General features: G+C 46.2%; 4 non-coding genes across 4 annotated transcripts; 2 read left to right on the forward strand and 2 right to left on the reverse strand.

Moving 5' to 3' along the window:
• Positions 1 to 3,791: 3,791 nt before the first annotated feature.
• On the reverse strand, positions 3,792 to 3,865 carry trnat-agu (transfer RNA threonine (anticodon AGU)). Its single transcript has one exon. It is a non-coding gene; the product is annotated as a tRNA-Thr (tRNA).
• A 4,514-nt stretch (positions 3,866 to 8,379) lies between these two features.
• Positions 8,380 to 8,452, forward strand: trnak-cuu (transfer RNA lysine (anticodon CUU)). The gene has a single exon. It is a non-coding gene; the product is annotated as a tRNA-Lys (tRNA).
• A 5,365-nt stretch (positions 8,453 to 13,817) lies between these two features.
• On the forward strand, positions 13,818 to 13,959 carry LOC148642907 (U4 spliceosomal RNA). The gene has a single exon (XR_015929479.1). It is a non-coding gene; the product is annotated as a U4 spliceosomal RNA (small nuclear RNA).
• A 1,948-nt stretch (positions 13,960 to 15,907) lies between these two features.
• Positions 15,908 to 15,981, reverse strand: trnan-guu (transfer RNA asparagine (anticodon GUU)). The gene has a single exon. It is a non-coding gene; the product is annotated as a tRNA-Asn (tRNA).
• Between the last annotated feature and the right edge of the window lie 850 nt (positions 15,982 to 16,831).

The following is a 16,831-nucleotide window of genomic DNA, read 5'->3' on the forward strand; positions in this document are numbered from 1 at the left end:
TCAGAGTGTATATTTTGTCGCAAAGTTGCTGCAAGATGTTAACAGTGAAAAAGGTATTTAGAAATGAGTTATTTCAAGATGAAAAAGAAAACATACACGAAACATGGTTTCATAACGACCAGAATCGGTCTTGAGAAATTTTTAACTTGATTTACAGTATTTGAGAGGTATGTCTTAACACCGATACTACAGTGCTTAAGTACTGCTCACGTATATGTTTCTAGGTTTATATTATGCATTTCATACGGTCAAATTACTTTTGAGCAACTAATAAGAAGCGCGAAACGGTATGCGTTTTAGTTTCGTTTTGTGCTGGGACCCGTGGATTGATTAGAGATATCAAGTACATACAAGTCATTTTTTAAATGTTGTAGTTCGTCTTGAAAAAATGTTACGAGTACATCATCTATCAACAATTACACAGGTTCTGTTTCCATATTGCGGATTTTCGTTAGGTATTATCAAATCCAGTGGCGCTGTGTGTTAGTTTACTGAGTCCCATGTCACATGGTCTGTGATTGAAACCTGTAAAACCGGTTTAATTTGTCACAGCCAGCACTCTTCAGGTGTGAGGGTCTTCTGCTCAGAATGAAACGCTAAAATGTTTGTGTATATTCTAATGGTAGTGGGGGCAGGGTGTGTGGGAACAGGTTTGGTTGAAATTGCATTGGACATCTATGTTCTTCACACCTGAAACATTTTCTCTGAAAGCATTTTCTTCGCAATTTAACCGATCTTGTTACAGCATGTTACAGTTTACTATTATTAACCATATTAATTTTAAGTGCTTAATGTAAAATCTTGTAAAAATATATTTTCATTGTTGAAATATACATTAAGTCTGACTATCATATAATAAGTTAAATACAAAACTAAAGATAAAATAGGGTTAAATATAATTCAAAATATTTTGCTAACAATGTTAACTGTTTATGAATAATAAAATGTATTAACTAAGGAGTAGGATGGCACAGTTGTTAGTATGTTTTTTGTTTTGTTTCTTTTTCATAAATACAACAGTAGTACCTGATGTCTCAGTGGCTTTCAAAATTAAATTATGCATGCAAACCTGTGAACTAGAAAGATAACTAAGATATCCATCCATTATATTCCATAATATCCATGAAATATATGGCGCTGAAATATGTGTGACGCAGTGGTGGCCTGACACGGTGAGGTGCGCTGGCAGCTGTGTGATGCAGTGGTGGTCGGGTATGTAGAGGTGCACTGGCAGCTGTGTGTTGTGACGCAGTGGTGGCCTGACACGGTGTGGTGCCCTGGCAGCTGTGTGATGCAGTGGTGGTCGGGTATGTAGAGGTGCACTGGCAGCTGTGTGTTGTGACGCAGTGGTGGCCTGGCACGGTGAGGTGCGCTGGAAGCTGTGTGATGCAGTGGTGGTCGGGTATGTAGAGGTGCACTGGCAGCTGTGTGTTGTGACGCAGTGGTGGCCTGGCACGGTGAGGTGCGCTGGAGCTGTGTGATGCAGTGGTGGTCGGGTATGTAGAGGTGCACTGGCAGCTGTGTGTTGTGACGCAGTGGTGGCCTGGCACGGTGAGGTGCGCTGGCAGCTGTGTGATGCAGTGGTGGTCGGGTATGTAGAGGTGCACTGGCAGCTGTGTGTTGTGACGCAGTGGTGGCCTGGCACGGTGAGGTGCGCTGGCAGCTGTGTGATGCAGTGGTGGTCGGGTATGTAGAGGTGCACTGGCAGCTGTGTGTTGTGACGCAGTGGTGGCCTGGCACGGTGAGGTGCGCTGGCAGCTGTGTGATGCAGTGGTGGTCGGGTATGTAGAGGTGCACTGGCAGCTGTGTGTTGTGACGCAGTGGTGGCCTGGCACGGTGAGGTGCCCTGGCAGCTGTATGATGCAGTGGTGGCCTGGCACGGTGAGGTGCGCTTGCAGCTATGTGACGCAGTGGTGGCCTGGCACGGTGAGGTGCGCTGGCAGCTGTGTGATGCACAGCTCAGTTGGTTTTGTCCAACTGAGCAATCTTGCTTTCATAAAATATACCAACATTTTAATGACTGATGATTAACATGCTGTAATACACAGTTCAAAATTAAAGGCTCAAATGCTGTACATGAGAGGTTAAGCTCCCCCTGGCGGTTTTACAAGGCGACGCCGGATAGTTAGTCACGTGACACACGTGAACCGCGTGATACCCCGGTGGGCGTGTCGCGGTATGCCGCGAAATACCTCACCCATTTTGAATGGCTGCATCTGTACGTTCAGAATCAAACCCGCAGCTGTTGTTCGACTTTATTTCTTGACTAATTACAACTGAGTGTCGCACGAGCAGTTACGTAAACTTGTCTGGTATATTTGAACACAAATGCCATTCTTCAATTAAAACTAACAGTACATTGTCAGGGACATTCAGTTCTATAAAAACAAGAGACAGACAAGAGAATATTTCTTCCTTTCATGTGGACTACGTGTTGACTTACTGATCGGAATAATTGAAAAGTTCGGGTTCATAGCCGATGCAGTGCGTGCTAATTAGAACAGCAACGCTGAGCTCTCAGCACCGTACTGAGCCCAGGTGTTTTTCTAAAGCTGTCAGGTGCAGTTCATTTACATGAAGGAAATTTCTTACTGGGTACAATTACAATGCAGTAAGTAGCACAGACTACTTAGGGAGCAGCCCGATGTGTTTAAAAATGACCCGAGCCAGGTAGGAGTCGAACCTACAATCTCCTGATTCGTAATCAGACACCTTAGCCATTGCGCCACTGGACCTGGTGTAACACTGCAGGACTGTAACCCAGTGAGCTCAGCCCTGCAACTAGTAAAATATTACCCCCGGTCCATTCTTTTCCAAAAGTGAGAAACACCTGTTTTCTACATGTTGTCTGTTTTAAAACCATATCTCTTTAAACCAAACCAAGAGTTTGTCTTTTGCACTGCTATTCTGATTCATTTCGATTTCAAAGAAAAAAAAACATTACCTTCCAAAGCATCATAAAATTGTCCCTTCTTCCAGACTCTACTTCTCTCTTGTAGTAGTACAGCAGACCTTTCCAGGTGAGCAGATCACAGAGTCCGAAATGAGCTTCCTCCATCAAGCAAAGTACCTGAACATGACTCTGTCATCATAAAAGCGCCCCTGTAATAAAGAAATTAAATCCGAAATCAAGAGGGCAGTTGCCTACTGAAATACAAGAAGTCATCAATTTTAACCTAGCAACACAGTTCAGAGTCCGGAGTGCGGACTGATGGCGCACGGAGGGTCCATATACTGTGGATCCCTCAGTGATCTTCCGCGTATTCAAACCGCCAGCGTGTGACTCCCCTGTCCCCGTGACCTCATTGCTCTGCTCTCTCCTCTGTGCAGCCGAGCCCGACTCACGGTAAAGTGAAAAAAAATATGCCCTCAACGTGAGATTTAGTCTGGAGCGAGGATAGATGTTACCTTTTTATCATTGAACAGGATGTATGTGATGTGGCGACTAGGTTCAATTTTGTATCCTCTTTAAAAGATTAAGGACTGGGGTGAGCGTGATTTACCAGCTAAGAACCCGACGTGCGCACCGTTTAAGCTGCATAGACTCGGTCGTTTAACTCTTCTCCATTAGTAGGGTTAAGGTTAAAGAAAAAAACATTGCTGACTTCTTTTTTTTTTGCCAGCCGCTAGCGCTGATTAGCAAGGTTTGTATTTCATGTTTTGCAAGTTGCATCCATTTTAAGAAAAACAAGTCGCGTTAAAGACAGGAAATGAATACTTGCATTTAATTAAGTCTAGCCGTAGGCGGTTGTCCATAATGACCAGTACTGTTCAAGAAGACAGAACAAAGAAGGCACCGCTGGGATTCGAACCCAGGATCTCCTGTTTACTAGACAGGCGCTTTAACCAACTAAGCCACAGCGCCCCAGGAGTGTTGTCCTTTTGCAGCCACTTGGACACACCTTTAGAAAAACATTTTGTTAGGCATTCTGCCTCAGCCTAAACACCTATAGCTTGCAAAGCGCATGCTATTAGACAGGCACCTCTGCAAGACCTTAAGAGTCTCTTAAACTAGTGATAGTAAGGTGTTCCCAATGGGTGATGTTCGGCTTTCAAATCATCTCTCCGTGGAAGCGCCGAGATGCAGCTGTTTAAGGCTTAGAAGCAGCTGACTGTTTCACTACCTAGCTGATCACTGTCAGTCAGGGAGCTTAGAGGTGAAAAGCCTGTCTGAGAGACAATTCGCCATCGATCAGTTCAATATGTTCTGTACCAGCTCGGCGCACCCGAGATCATCTTGGTAGCCGTGTAGCTCAGATGAGTGAGAGCTTGTGTGTATTTACCACCGTGATTGGATGCCGGCCTTTCTCAGGTCACAGTAAACCTTCTGCTCAAAAAAAGTGAGGTAAAACCTCACTCTGCACAGTAAAACCTAAAAAAGTGAGGTTTTATTTAATCTCTGACCAAGGGAAACGTTTCATTTTTTCAAAGAAATGTTTGTTAAAAAATAAAGTCATAGTTCCATGGGATTCAATCATAGACCGTGTGACATGGAAGTCAGGAACCTAACCCACTAAAGCACTACAGAAACATTATCGACAGACAATGTACAGCGTGTACTATTCTTGTGTTGCGGTACATGAATATAATTATATCGTTATTAATTTCTAATTTATAACTTTATTAACTTTATAAATTAACTTTATAAATTTATTAACGTTATTAATTAATTTCACGACGCACAGACAGAGCGTGGGGAGCCGCCGCCTGCAAACACGGCTCCAGGCAGGACTCCGCTCTGCAGGAGCCGCAGAGCAGAGGAGATGGGGGCAGCTTAGCTCCTGTGCAGAGACCTGAGCTGTTGTTGCTGCGGACGCTGTCTTTTCTGCACTCGGGGTAGGAGTGAATGTTGAGTTGCCCTTAGAAATGAAGCAGAGCACTTCAACGGCACGGGTGTGTGTGTGTGCGCCCTGGTGATTCTGGGAGCCAGATCGAACCTGGGCTAAAAGAGAGGGGGCTTAGCCCTCTTCCATTTACTAGTTCAAAGTTGTACAACCCATTTGTATCTGCTAGGCGGCGCAGTCGTCGTGCACAAAGAACGCTTTGAAAAGCGTCAAAGGCAAGTCATTCTGAGTTGGTCGTTTGTGTTTTCCGTTCAGACGCGAAATGCTGAAATGATCTCTCGGCTCCTCGGTTGTCATTTCTGCTCCGTAAAGGAATCACAGCACGCGTCGGCTTCCAGCACGGTGGGTCGGGACACGATGCCGGGGGTCGGAGAGAGCGATGTCTTCCTCGTTAGTATAGGACCTGTCACTTGTCCCCACCTGTCACGCGGGAGACATGGGTACATCAGGATGTTTCATTGAAGTGAAAGCAGGATGCGCTGCGACATGCACTGTGCAGATCCCGCCACACTAAGAGGTGAGTGGGTCTGTTCGATCACAGCGCTAGGCGAATCCCCAATCCCTTTTGTGCGTGGCGACAAAAGAAGTCTGAAGTCTGTTTCCACCCGGGGACCTTTCGCGTGTGAGGCGAACGTGATAACCATTACACCACGGAAACAGTGGTAAGATGTGCCCAGCGGCCCAGCGCTGAGCTTCGCCAATGCGATTCAGCGGCTTCCAGTGCCTTTATTGGGGTGCGCTGATGGACCGTGCTCTCTCTCCAGAGACCAGCACGCCTGTCATGGACGGAGCAGGAAAGGTGGCGCCACATTCTACAGCCCTCTCCACGCAATCGACGAAATCGGGCTACTGAAGTGGAGAAAATCGCCTCTCCAGAAAGTGCAAATATCATCTTGGAGAGTATAAATCCTATTGCCAAAGGTCAGCCCTGTCTACCAGAGTAACCCTCCCACCTCCTGCAGCGATGGTCAGCTCATCTCACACGCGAGAAGTTTCGGCTGGAAACAAGCGCCCCCTCTTCTCGCACGTTTTGCACGTTTGAGTAGTTTTAATGCGGCTCCTTCGTACGCGGTGCTGATCTTTTGGAAAGCAGGAGGCAAAACTGACACGTTCCCATACCAAAGTCGAACCCGGGCCGCCTGGGTGAAAACCAGGAATCCTAACCGCTAGACCATATAGGAGAGCACAACCCTGCTGTTCCGGGCATCATGCAAGCAAACTACAGAAATATTAGAAAACGCAAGAGAGTTGTCACTCAGAGTGTCGAAGGGTCGATGTATACTGGGGCTCAGTTGAAATGCAACGTCAGGACTTTTCCGAATTATGTCACATGAAGAGAGCACAGCCTTTTCCACCCTGCCACGTGTGTATCGGTAACTCGCCGTGATCGTATAGTGGTCAGTACTTTGCGTTGTGGCCGCAACAACCCCTGTTCGAATCCGGGTCACGGCAGAATAGGGGTGTCTGCTTTTACTACTTGCACGAATGAAGGCAAAAAAAAGCCAATCGATGTGAACGAACGGCGCTTTACAGAGGAGTACTGCCTGACTGGATCGTTGATGAACGACAGAGGCCACTCCGACCTCTTCTCGGGTTTCTTCAATGACTTACTAAGGATCTTCTTCACATTCGCCCATGCAGGGGAAGCCAGTTACACCAAAGCAAACGCAGGAAAGTGCATTTCATGCAGAGACCAGGAGGGACCTGTTTACACCAAGAGTGGTCGGAGTATGGAACAATGCGCCCAGCCCTGTTGCTGGAGTCGATTCTTGATTAGATTTTGGGCTCACTAAGAGGCCCCCGCTGGGTACTAATCTTTCTGTTGTTCTCGCAGGTGTTGCGCTGCTTTTGAGCCGACAGAGCTCGTCTTGGTCTGTCGGGACAGCCCAATTGCAAATGATCGGCTCCAGGTACAGAAGGAACGTGCGTTTGGTACAAGAGTGCATGAAGGCACCGGAAATACATTGGGAACAAATGACTGGTGGTTCAAGACCTCTGTGAAGTGCAGGAGCGTGCAAGAAGAGGCTGTTTGCACCCGGTCTCGAACCTGGGACCTTTCACATGTTAGGCAAACGTGATAACCACTACACTACGGAAACCTGTAGGGTTTGTTGCTGGTGTATCGCTTGCGTTTCGGGCTGAGAAAGGGACACGTCATTTTAGGCAGGGGGCGCTGGAGAGAGGAACAAAGGGAGCGATGAAACAAAATGCCGAAACCCGGGATCGAGCCAAGGACCTTTAGAACATACTCTCACGAATCGTTAGAATATGTGCGTTTGATCATCAATTGCGTAACAACCACATTCGTTCGACTTGAGCCATCAAGCTCATAGTTTTCAAATCTTGAAAGCTGTCATTGAGCACATCATAGTCTGCAGTACGCCCCGTAACTTGCGTACTTCAACAGAAAGAAGAGCAGACAGCTCCATAAATATGCGAGGCGCAGAGAGTGCAAGGCGAGCCGCACACGTTTTGGTGGCTGAGAGAGGGCAGTTTTTGCTTCTGCATTTCCCAAGTAAGGACGCATGACAACAAGCGATTGCGGTGCTCATTTACGACATAGTGGTGATGAGTTTTCAGTACGTGTTCTTTTGAACGAGCAATGAGGTTGCTGCCTTGGACAGCTGACTGCACGCTCTCATTGTGCCACGTGATGAGTATTCACCAGGCTCGTTCAGTCATTAGTCACATTCCATCGTTTGCCATAAGCAGATGCTGCAAGGTGATGTGGATATCAGTTCCCAGTCTTGTGGACGAGGACAAAAAGAGCACACAAGGGCTCAGCCGGGAGTTGAACCCAGGACCTCCCACACCCTAAGTGAGAATCATACCCCTAAACCAATGAGCCACGGCAGCACTTTCTATTTTATCCTGTCAGCGAGCTTGAGGACGGGGGAGAGGCGTCATTCGCTCGTCCAGTCAGACCTTCATCAATAAGTCAAGAAAGCCGCAATTACACGACTGCCTTGCAAACGAAGGGCAGTGAACTGCACCCGGTAAGAGGGGAACAAGCGGCACTAGGCGACACTGAGGCATGAGCCCCAGTGAGGGGGGTTAGCTTGCATGGTACAGCGCTCGCTTTGCATGCGAGAGGTAGCGGGATCGTTTCCCACGTCCTCCAGGTGTGTGCTTAGAGCTTGATGTGCCGAAAGGTGTCCTTTAGCCTGTGGTCACGCCTTGCATGGAGAGCGTCATGCAGCTGTCAATCATTTCGCAGCCACGCCCCCTCTTCATCTTCTCTCTGCCTTAAGCGTCTCCGCCACTCTCTCTTGACATTTCATGTCAGCATGTCAGAAGTCCGAGTGACGTTTTTAATGGCTGAGTGAGGGCACGATGCTGAAGCAGAGAGGCCACTTCAGCCAGAGAGACTTGTGCTAGGTGAGATCTGAAAAACGGACTCACAACAGAAACAGACCAAAAAAGTATCGGTGAGATCAAAAGGCAAATGCAACATCCAGCAGAGGGCGTCTGAAGATTAGGGAACGGGCGACTGAAATCCATATGAGGCAAACTTTCCGGCTGTGCACTGCAGCTGGCCTCGTTGGCATAGTTGGTAGCGCGTCAGTCTCTTTATCTGAAGGTCCTGAGTTTGATCCTCACACGGGGCATGGCTGCTTGCTCTTTTCAAACACTTGCGGCAACTGTTCGCTCATAACCACGTCTGGAATGCGTGACCTTTACACGGGGGAGAAGCAACGCCGCATCCCTTTTCTAAAGAACATTCATATTCAGAAATAAGTCAAGAAATTTGCCATTACTTTTGCTGTCAGCCTGCCCATGTTGCCAAAGAAAGATTCACTCTGCGTCAACATGACAGAACAGCGATCACTTGAAAACACTGTTCCACACTCCGTAAGCAAGAACTTCAGTGTTTGCAGTCACCCGATATGCCGATAGTCAAAGGAGCACAAAACACGAAGCGTCAAAAGACAAGATGAGTTGATGGAAAGAGCGTTGAATTGATGAGCACAAAAGTTCAGCTCGTACAATAGGCAACGAAGGTCCCGGCGTCATCATCGCACTTGAAAGGACTGCCTTGCAGACTAAGGGCAGTGGGAGGTTGCTGTTTTGAGATGGAGGCATTGGGATGGTGGGCCGAGATCTATTCTTCTTAAGGAATTCTTCATCGTGAAAGATCGGTCCACAGATCATCCAAAGAACTTACAAATTTTTGGGACTCAGGGAATCACGTCTTGAAAATACGGCTTGGACGCGTAACGGCATTCTATCCAACTATCCAACTGCAGGACTTGAGGGTTTTTTGTGCTTTGTTCTGTTTTCGTTGACATCGCATTCGTAAGAGCGTCAAAAAAAGGCAATTCCAGCATCTAACACGAATAAAAGGGCTATTGAAACTGCAGGGCTGCGCAGCTTCTAAAATCCTTGCACACAATTCTCCGTTATTGTTACTTCCTTCTTTCTGTCTAACAAAGTTCCCTTTTCCTGACCGGACGGGGAGACTATCATTCCAACTTGAAGCCAGCCTTAAGTTCTCCGAGGCGCATTTGTCTGCTAGCATGCATTTTGTGAAATTTTTTTTTGTTGTTGTTAAACCAAAAGCGACTTTGAAAAAGGTTTCCACCGCCGCCCGGCACTCTATGTTAGACTGTATCAAGAAAGCAGCGCGCGCTGCAGCCGTGGCCGAGTGGTTAGGGCGATGGATTAGAAAGCCGTCGGGGTCTCCCCGCGAAGCTTCAAGTCCTGCCGCCTACGGTGTCGTCGTGTGTCTGCGCAACAAAGGAAAAGCACCCGTTTCACTTTTCCCGCGACTTTTAAAACACGAATGATCTGGATTTCTACATGAATGGCTCTTAAAATGTGATCTGATCTTCATCTGACGCATAATAATAAATAAAGACAGTCTTGTTTAACAAACAACACACAACATTTTACATTGTCAATTCAGTTCAAATCAATGTATTTCTATATAGCGCCTTTCACAACAAGGTTGTCCCAAGGCACTTAACAATGCAAGTTGTTAAGAGCCTTGTGTCTAATATGCCGCCTAGGTTACGTGCTGTCTCTTTGAGGCAAATGTTTAAATCCTCTGAGTTAAGTGCTGAAGTTATAGTAGTCCTATCAGTATTGTTGCCTCCGATCAACAGATCCTCAGTTTTCTCAGAGTTGAGTAACAAAAAGTTTTCACACATCCAAGTCTTTCCTTCATTAATGCATTTAACTAAAGTGATAATAGAAGAGTTGTCATTTGGTGTAAACAAAATGTTTATTTGAGTGTCATCAGCATATGAATGAAAGTTCATATTATTTTTTCGTATTATCCTACCTAGCAGCAGCATGTAGAGAGAGAGAGCAATATTGGTCCCGGCACTGATCCGTCTGGTACCCCAAATTGAACTGGTGACGTTGATGAAGCAGTACAATTATTAGATATTTGAACATAATGAAAACGATGAGTAAAATGTGAAGTAAACCACTGAAGGACGGTTCCAGATAAGCCAACCTCAAACTCAAGCCTGTGTAACAAAACAGAGAGGTCAACCGTGTCAAAGGCAGCTCTAAGATCTAGAAGCACAAGCACTGTTGCATTCCCCGCATCAGTAGCTAAGAGAATATCATTTACGACTCTCGTTAATGCAGTTTCAGAAACCAGACTGAAATTTCTCAATTATATTATTTGAATCCAGATACGATTGACGTTGGGCAACAACTATTCTCTCAAGACTTTTAGATTGAAATGGGACCTTTGAGACAGGCCTGTAGTTGTTAAGAACTTGTGGATCCAAATTTGACTTCTTAAGGAGCGGTCTAACAACTGCTACCTTAAATTGATCAGGTACAACGCCTGACGCAAGCGATGCATTCATCATACTAATTATAGGTCCTGCCAGTCCTTCGAGGGAATCTTTGACTAGCTGAGTGGGGATGGGATCTAGCGAACAGGTGGTTGACTTTGTCTTACGTCTGTGTTCATGAGTCCACCATAAGAAGAAATCTGAACAGGAGTGGTGATCATCCGAGGTCACCACGGAGGAAATCACTGCTCTCCCCAACAAAAAAACCACCACTGCCCCTCTCAAGTTTGCTAAAGACCACATGGATGTTCCACAGCAACTCTTGGAACAATGTTCTGTGGACAGACGTGACAAAAGTTGAACTTGTTGGTAAATGTACACAGCGTTATGTTTGGAGATAACAAAACACTGCATACCAACTCCAAAACCTCATCCCACCTGGGAAGCATGGCGGAGGCTGTACGGCTTGTAATCATCGAGGGACCGATGAATTCCAAGATGTATCAGGAAATTCTACAGCAGAATGTCAGGGTGTCTGCCTGTGATCTAAAACTCGAAAGACGCTGGGTCATGCAACATGACAAAAACAAAGGAGTACATCAACAACAGAGTGGCTGAAACAGAAGAAATTCCGTATTTTGGGATGGCCAAGTAAGAGTCCTGACCCCAATCCCATTGAAGTGCTGTGGCATGATCTGAAGCAGGCCGTTCAGCGCAAGACATCCCAAAAATATACATGAACTGAAACAGTTTTGCATAGAGGAATAGGCCAAAATACCTCCTAACCGCTGCTCAGGTCTGACCAGCCGCTACAGAAAGTGGGGGTTGAGGTTTTTGTCAATAAAGGAGGTTCCACTAGCTCCTTAATATAAGGGTTCACGTACTTTTTCCATCAATGACCTTGATTGTTTAAAACATTTGTTAAAACAGCAATGTCAAATGTTGGGCGTGTGTTGTTTGTTAAATCAGACTCTCTTTATTGATTATTATGACTTAGATAAAGATAAGATCACATGTTAGGAGCCATTCATGCAGAAATCCACATCATTCCGAAGGGCTGTTTACAAAAGTTTTTCTCCCAACTGTATGTGAGAGAAAAGCAGAGACGCTCACTGAGTAAGGTGGGGTTGCAGCTTCGCAAATTGCAAGGACATTTGTACTCTCAAAAGGGGACAGGAGCACCCCAGATAGAACTCGAACCCACAATCCCTGGCTTAATCACTAGTTTAAGAGACTCTTAAGGTCTTGCAGAGGTGCCTGTCTAATAGCATGCGCTTTTCAAGCTATAGGTGTTTAGGCTGAGGCAGAATGCCTGTTAACAAAATGTTTTTCTAAAGGGGCCTCGCACTCTTTTCCAAGCAATGGTCACCATCCCCACCGAGTGTCACAATGTAGTCATGTCCTAGGACGTCACCTGTTAGTCTCCATTTGTCTGCCACCAACACTTTAGGTTACGGGGTCACAACCGCACCCCGGAGCGCAGAGGAGCCGTTGGCGTTTTGGTGGCGCAGATTGGGCTGAAGGTGGGGCGCTTGAATCTCGCTGTTGGAGGCCGTCTGAAACTGACCCAAGCCTTTCCCTTGAATTAAATGTAAATAAGATATGAACCCCAGATGCACATGGAATCAATCACGTGTTTCCTTTGAGCCGTTTCAAAGACTGCTCCAGAGTTTACCTTGCACAGATGCGCAAAGATTAATGATGGGGGTGCATGCTTCCAGGCGCCTTACAACTGTAGGGACTGATTAGAGACAATTCGTAGCGTGTGTTCGTTTCCATATACGCCCCGTGTTGCAATGGTAGGATGAAGTCAAATACGGCTTGGACGTGTAACGGCATTCTATCCAACTGCAGGACTTGAGGGTTTTTTTGTGCTTCGTTCTGTTTTCGTTGACATCGCATTCGTAAGAGCGTCAAAAAAAGGCAATTCCAGCATCTAACACGAATAAAAGGGCTATTGAAACTGCAGGGCTGCGCAGCTTCTAAAATCCTTGCACACAATTCTCCGTTATTGTTACTTCCTTCTTTCTGTCTAACAAAGTTCCCTTTTCCTAACCGGACGGGGAGACTTTATCATTCCAACTTGAAGCCAGCCTTAAGTCCTCTGAGGCGCATTTGTCTGCTAGCATGCTTTTGTGAAAGTTCAAATTTGGACAAACACAATCTGTGGCGTTTAGCGTGACATAGTCTTGCAGGCATCGTGCTGTCTCACTGCAATACTATACCGCTGGAGGAAACAGTCCATCTGGCCATGAAACTCATTTGAACGTCTAGCTACAGCAACTAACAATATCATGATTTATTCAGGATGTGTGGAATCAGAACGTCCCGGAGACAGCTTCCGAAATCGTGAGCATTCTCTGGTGGTGTCCTGCTGGGATCCTGTGGGCGTGTGTTGGTGGTATAGTGGTGAGCATGCAAAAGCCACTGCATTGGCCAGGAATCGAACCCGAGCCTCTTACTTGGCAGGCAAGAATTCTTCCACTGAACCACCAATGCTCAATACCTGTACCTTCAAAAAAGACGCTTTTTTGGTGCTCTGTTCAAAAAGCGTCGACATCTGTTTCCAGCTGCAAAATGCCATCCGCGGACACTGAAGAATTTATTTATTTAGACACCGCTCAGAATCCCCTGTAAGATTCTCCCTCAGTTCCTTTGAGCAGTGTTTTACCTCTTTCAAAAGGCTTCACTTTCCTAGTCACATTCCAAGGCTCATCGAACCCGGGCTGTTTCCTCCAGCGGTATAGTATTGCAGTGAGACAGCACGATGCCTGCAAGACTATGTCACGCTAAACGCCACAGATTGTGTTTGTCCGTTCGTGTCAGTTGTCCTGCAACCACGGGAAGTGGGACACAAACATGCTGCAATGCTTTCAGGACGTTAGGATTTGTTTATGCAACATCCGAGAAGAGTACTTGTGGCTTGAATGTGAACTGTACGTGCCCGCCCCCTTTCCTCTGTAGTGCATGAGTTCCTCCCGGCCCTTCGTCATTGTTCTGTCATCTTGTATTTAAAGGGTTGTATTCCTGCTGCTGATAATAAGCAACGGTTTTCTCACAACGCCCTTTGTTTCCGACGGAGCCCTTGTCTGTCATGAAATTCTTCAAAACCTCAAGCTAGAAGAAGAAGACGACAAATATGAAGCGTTACAGCAACGACATGCCATGAGACGATTGATAACGATTTCCGTAGGATCCCCACGGTTGCCTGGCAACCGTCAGCTTTGCGCAGTGGCAGTATCGTAGCCTGTGAGGTTTAGCCGAGGCGCGATTATTACTAGTTGAAAACTTTTCCCAATACCCCCCTTCCGCCGGTTTGCAATACAATCGGCGAAAGCAATTTTTGACAGTCTCGTCAGAGACTGAGCAAGGTGTTTAAAGACAGATTTTGTCATGGTGACATCATGATAGAAAGAAACGAGCTTGTTACGTTTCAACAGAAACGCTCTTTAGCTCTTTCAGCGTTATGCAGAGAACAGCGTCTGTCGAGATCACTTTTGAGTCAGCGCGAAACGCCGTGTGCTTGTCAGTTTGATTTCATATTGCTTGTAGCGGCGCCCGGCTTTTGTCTGTCAAACGTTAGGTTGCGCTTCTTCATGCTGCATCGTCGGCATGAGTGGAGCTTTATAAACGTCTGTACTTACTGCGCCCCATAAGAAATCGTTTGTCCCCGTTCAAAAGAGATTGTGCGATGTCCTGCAGCAAACCTTTGACAGTTTGAAAAGAGGAATTTATTCTGCTTCCTGTGCGTGCAGTAGTTACAAAGTTGAACGCCTTTACACGATCTGCTGCAGTTTTCAGTGGGCGGGCTTTGTCAAATGGCTTGGAAAAACGCACAGTGTTTCGGCTCGGGAAACATCATGAGCAGTGTCCTGCATGTTTTCTGTGTGTAGCTGTCTTTTAACGCATACAGAATTCATTCGAAATCATTGATTTCTCCAATTAACAAGGGTCCCTTAAAGGATGAGTCAAAGTAACGTCTAATCGGATTAGTTTCCTTAGAGCTGGTTCAGAGTTTGCTCAAGAGTTTACCTTTCACAGATGCGCAAAGAAGAATGTTGGGGGTGCACGCTTCAAAGCTCCTTACAGCTGTAGGGAGTGATTCGAGACGATTCGTGGCGTGTGCTCGTTCCCATATACCGTACGCCCCGGGGTGCAGTGCTAGGATGACATACAACACCGCTTGGGCACGTAACGGCGTTATATGCAAGTGCGGGACGTGAGGGTTTTCGTTTGTTCGTTTTGTTTTGCTCTGCTTTGCTTTGTTTCGTGGTCAAGAGGCGTAAGGTAAGTCGTAATCCAGGGAGAACACTGGTGGCAAACAGTCCGAGGTGAGAGGCGAGGACAAAGTCGAAAAGGCAGAAGGGGAGTCCAATATCCAGAATAAACGAGGTAATGGAAAAACGCCAGGTAGAGCTCTCAAGGAGCAGACTCAATACCGAGCAGCGGGAAGCAGGTAAAGATGGTAAAAATAGCATTGCGTACCGCACGGTGGAGTGTGTGCAGGTGGGTAAACTCGTGCGGCGGCGTTTATTAATAATCACCCACTGCTGGTGCTGATTAGATCGCTTATGAGTTGGTCTTAACTGCCTGGCGGTCATGACAAGCTCCTCTTTAAGCTGTGGTTTAGTTTTGCATTCATGTGTTTCTAGAGCAGTTATTTATAGGGGTGGGTGGGTCTTTCACAGAGGCTCAGGACAAATCCCCCACATGAAATTTTACTGTGTGCGTTCAGACAGTCACAGGTCAAGAGCCAGGCAGGAGGACAATGGACAGAAGAGCCAACGAACTAAAAATAAAAGAACGAATATGAAAAAGCCACCATCTTTTTCTTTTTGACATTTTCCGACTTTCATGCAAGCCAGGACAAAGTTGCTCGTAGCTACTTGTGGATTCAAATACTCTATCGAGTGCTTTGATGAGTTTTTGCAATTTGATTGTCGTCCTGTCAGCCTGTTTCTGTTTTTTTTTTCAATCTAGTGATGGAAAGTAAGAGGGAAATGATGGAGCAATCAATAACCGCTCCGGAAAAATGGCAGAAAGAAATGGCCCGTCACTAAGGACATTTGTGAAGCAGAGGAGTGACATCACCACAAAGGCGACTTATTCTGCTGATCGTTTTGGTGAATAATGATTGAGGCGCGTTAAGAGAAAGGTAGCTGCGTCAGCATGCTTAGGCTGCAAAGGATCAAGCAAAGGTTTACTCCATGCTGAAAAGAGAAGAAAAGAAGCACAACGTTTCGACTGTGGAGCCTTCTGCGCCATCTTCTTTAGCGGTGATGATGTTTACATTGGAAAAACTGAGACATGCGTCCCTGGGTGGGCTTGAACCACCAACCTTTCGGTTAACAGCCGAACGCGCTAACCGATTGCGCCACAGAGACTGACGGCCGCTTGTGCTCCCTACATTTGCAGGTTTATGGTCAAAGAAAACAATCACTTGCGCTTCTTGCAGCCGGCAATCTTTTTCCACTGACAACCAAGAAATGGATTTCATCTTTCACAAGCTGTATGGATTTCTTCAAAAACAAGTTATTCCAGAAAGGAAATGAATTCTTGTATTAAACTGAACCAAGCTGTACATGTTTGTCTGAAATGATACATTCGGCACAACAAGACACGGAGAGAGGCACCGCTGGTATTCAGACCCAGGATCGCCTGCTTACTAGGCGGGCACTTTAAGCCACTAGGGAACAGCGCCAGCGGAGCACCGCGCTTTTACAGACACTTGGACACATCTGCGTTCGGTGTGCACTTAACCTGCTCTCTGAGCCCGTTGCCTCCATCCCATTTAATAGCAGAACTGACGCCAAGAGAAATGATGAGAAATGGCATTTATCGGGCACTTTTCATGTCCAAGGAGCTCAATGCCCTTGACACCTCCCCAAGGCGACAGAGCTGTGCATTCTTTGGCGACACCACTTTTTCTTTTGTTTAATTTCTATACTTATTGATAGAATAAAAACGATATGTCATGTACTGTAAGGGAAATGTCTCTTTTCATGGGGAAAGCTAGCACCAGCAAATGTTGTGTTTAGAAGAAGTGATTTAACATGACACGTGACCTAATTTACCGGAGCAAAAGCTCACCCAGCAAGCCCTGCTTTACTTCTACAGGAGAGAAGTACTGTAGAGTCTGCAAGATGTTCAGCTGGGTAGCTACGTCAGCATGCCTCGGCTGCAAAGGAACAAGTAATAGGTTTATTGCATGCTGAAAAGAGAAGAACGGAAACA

This window comes from Lepisosteus platostomus, chromosome 22 (genome assembly GCF_059453375.1).
Source record: "Lepisosteus platostomus isolate fLepPlt1 chromosome 22, fLepPlt1.hap1, whole genome shotgun sequence".
NCBI classification, from domain to species: domain Eukaryota; kingdom Metazoa; phylum Chordata; class Actinopteri; order Semionotiformes; family Lepisosteidae; genus Lepisosteus; species Lepisosteus platostomus.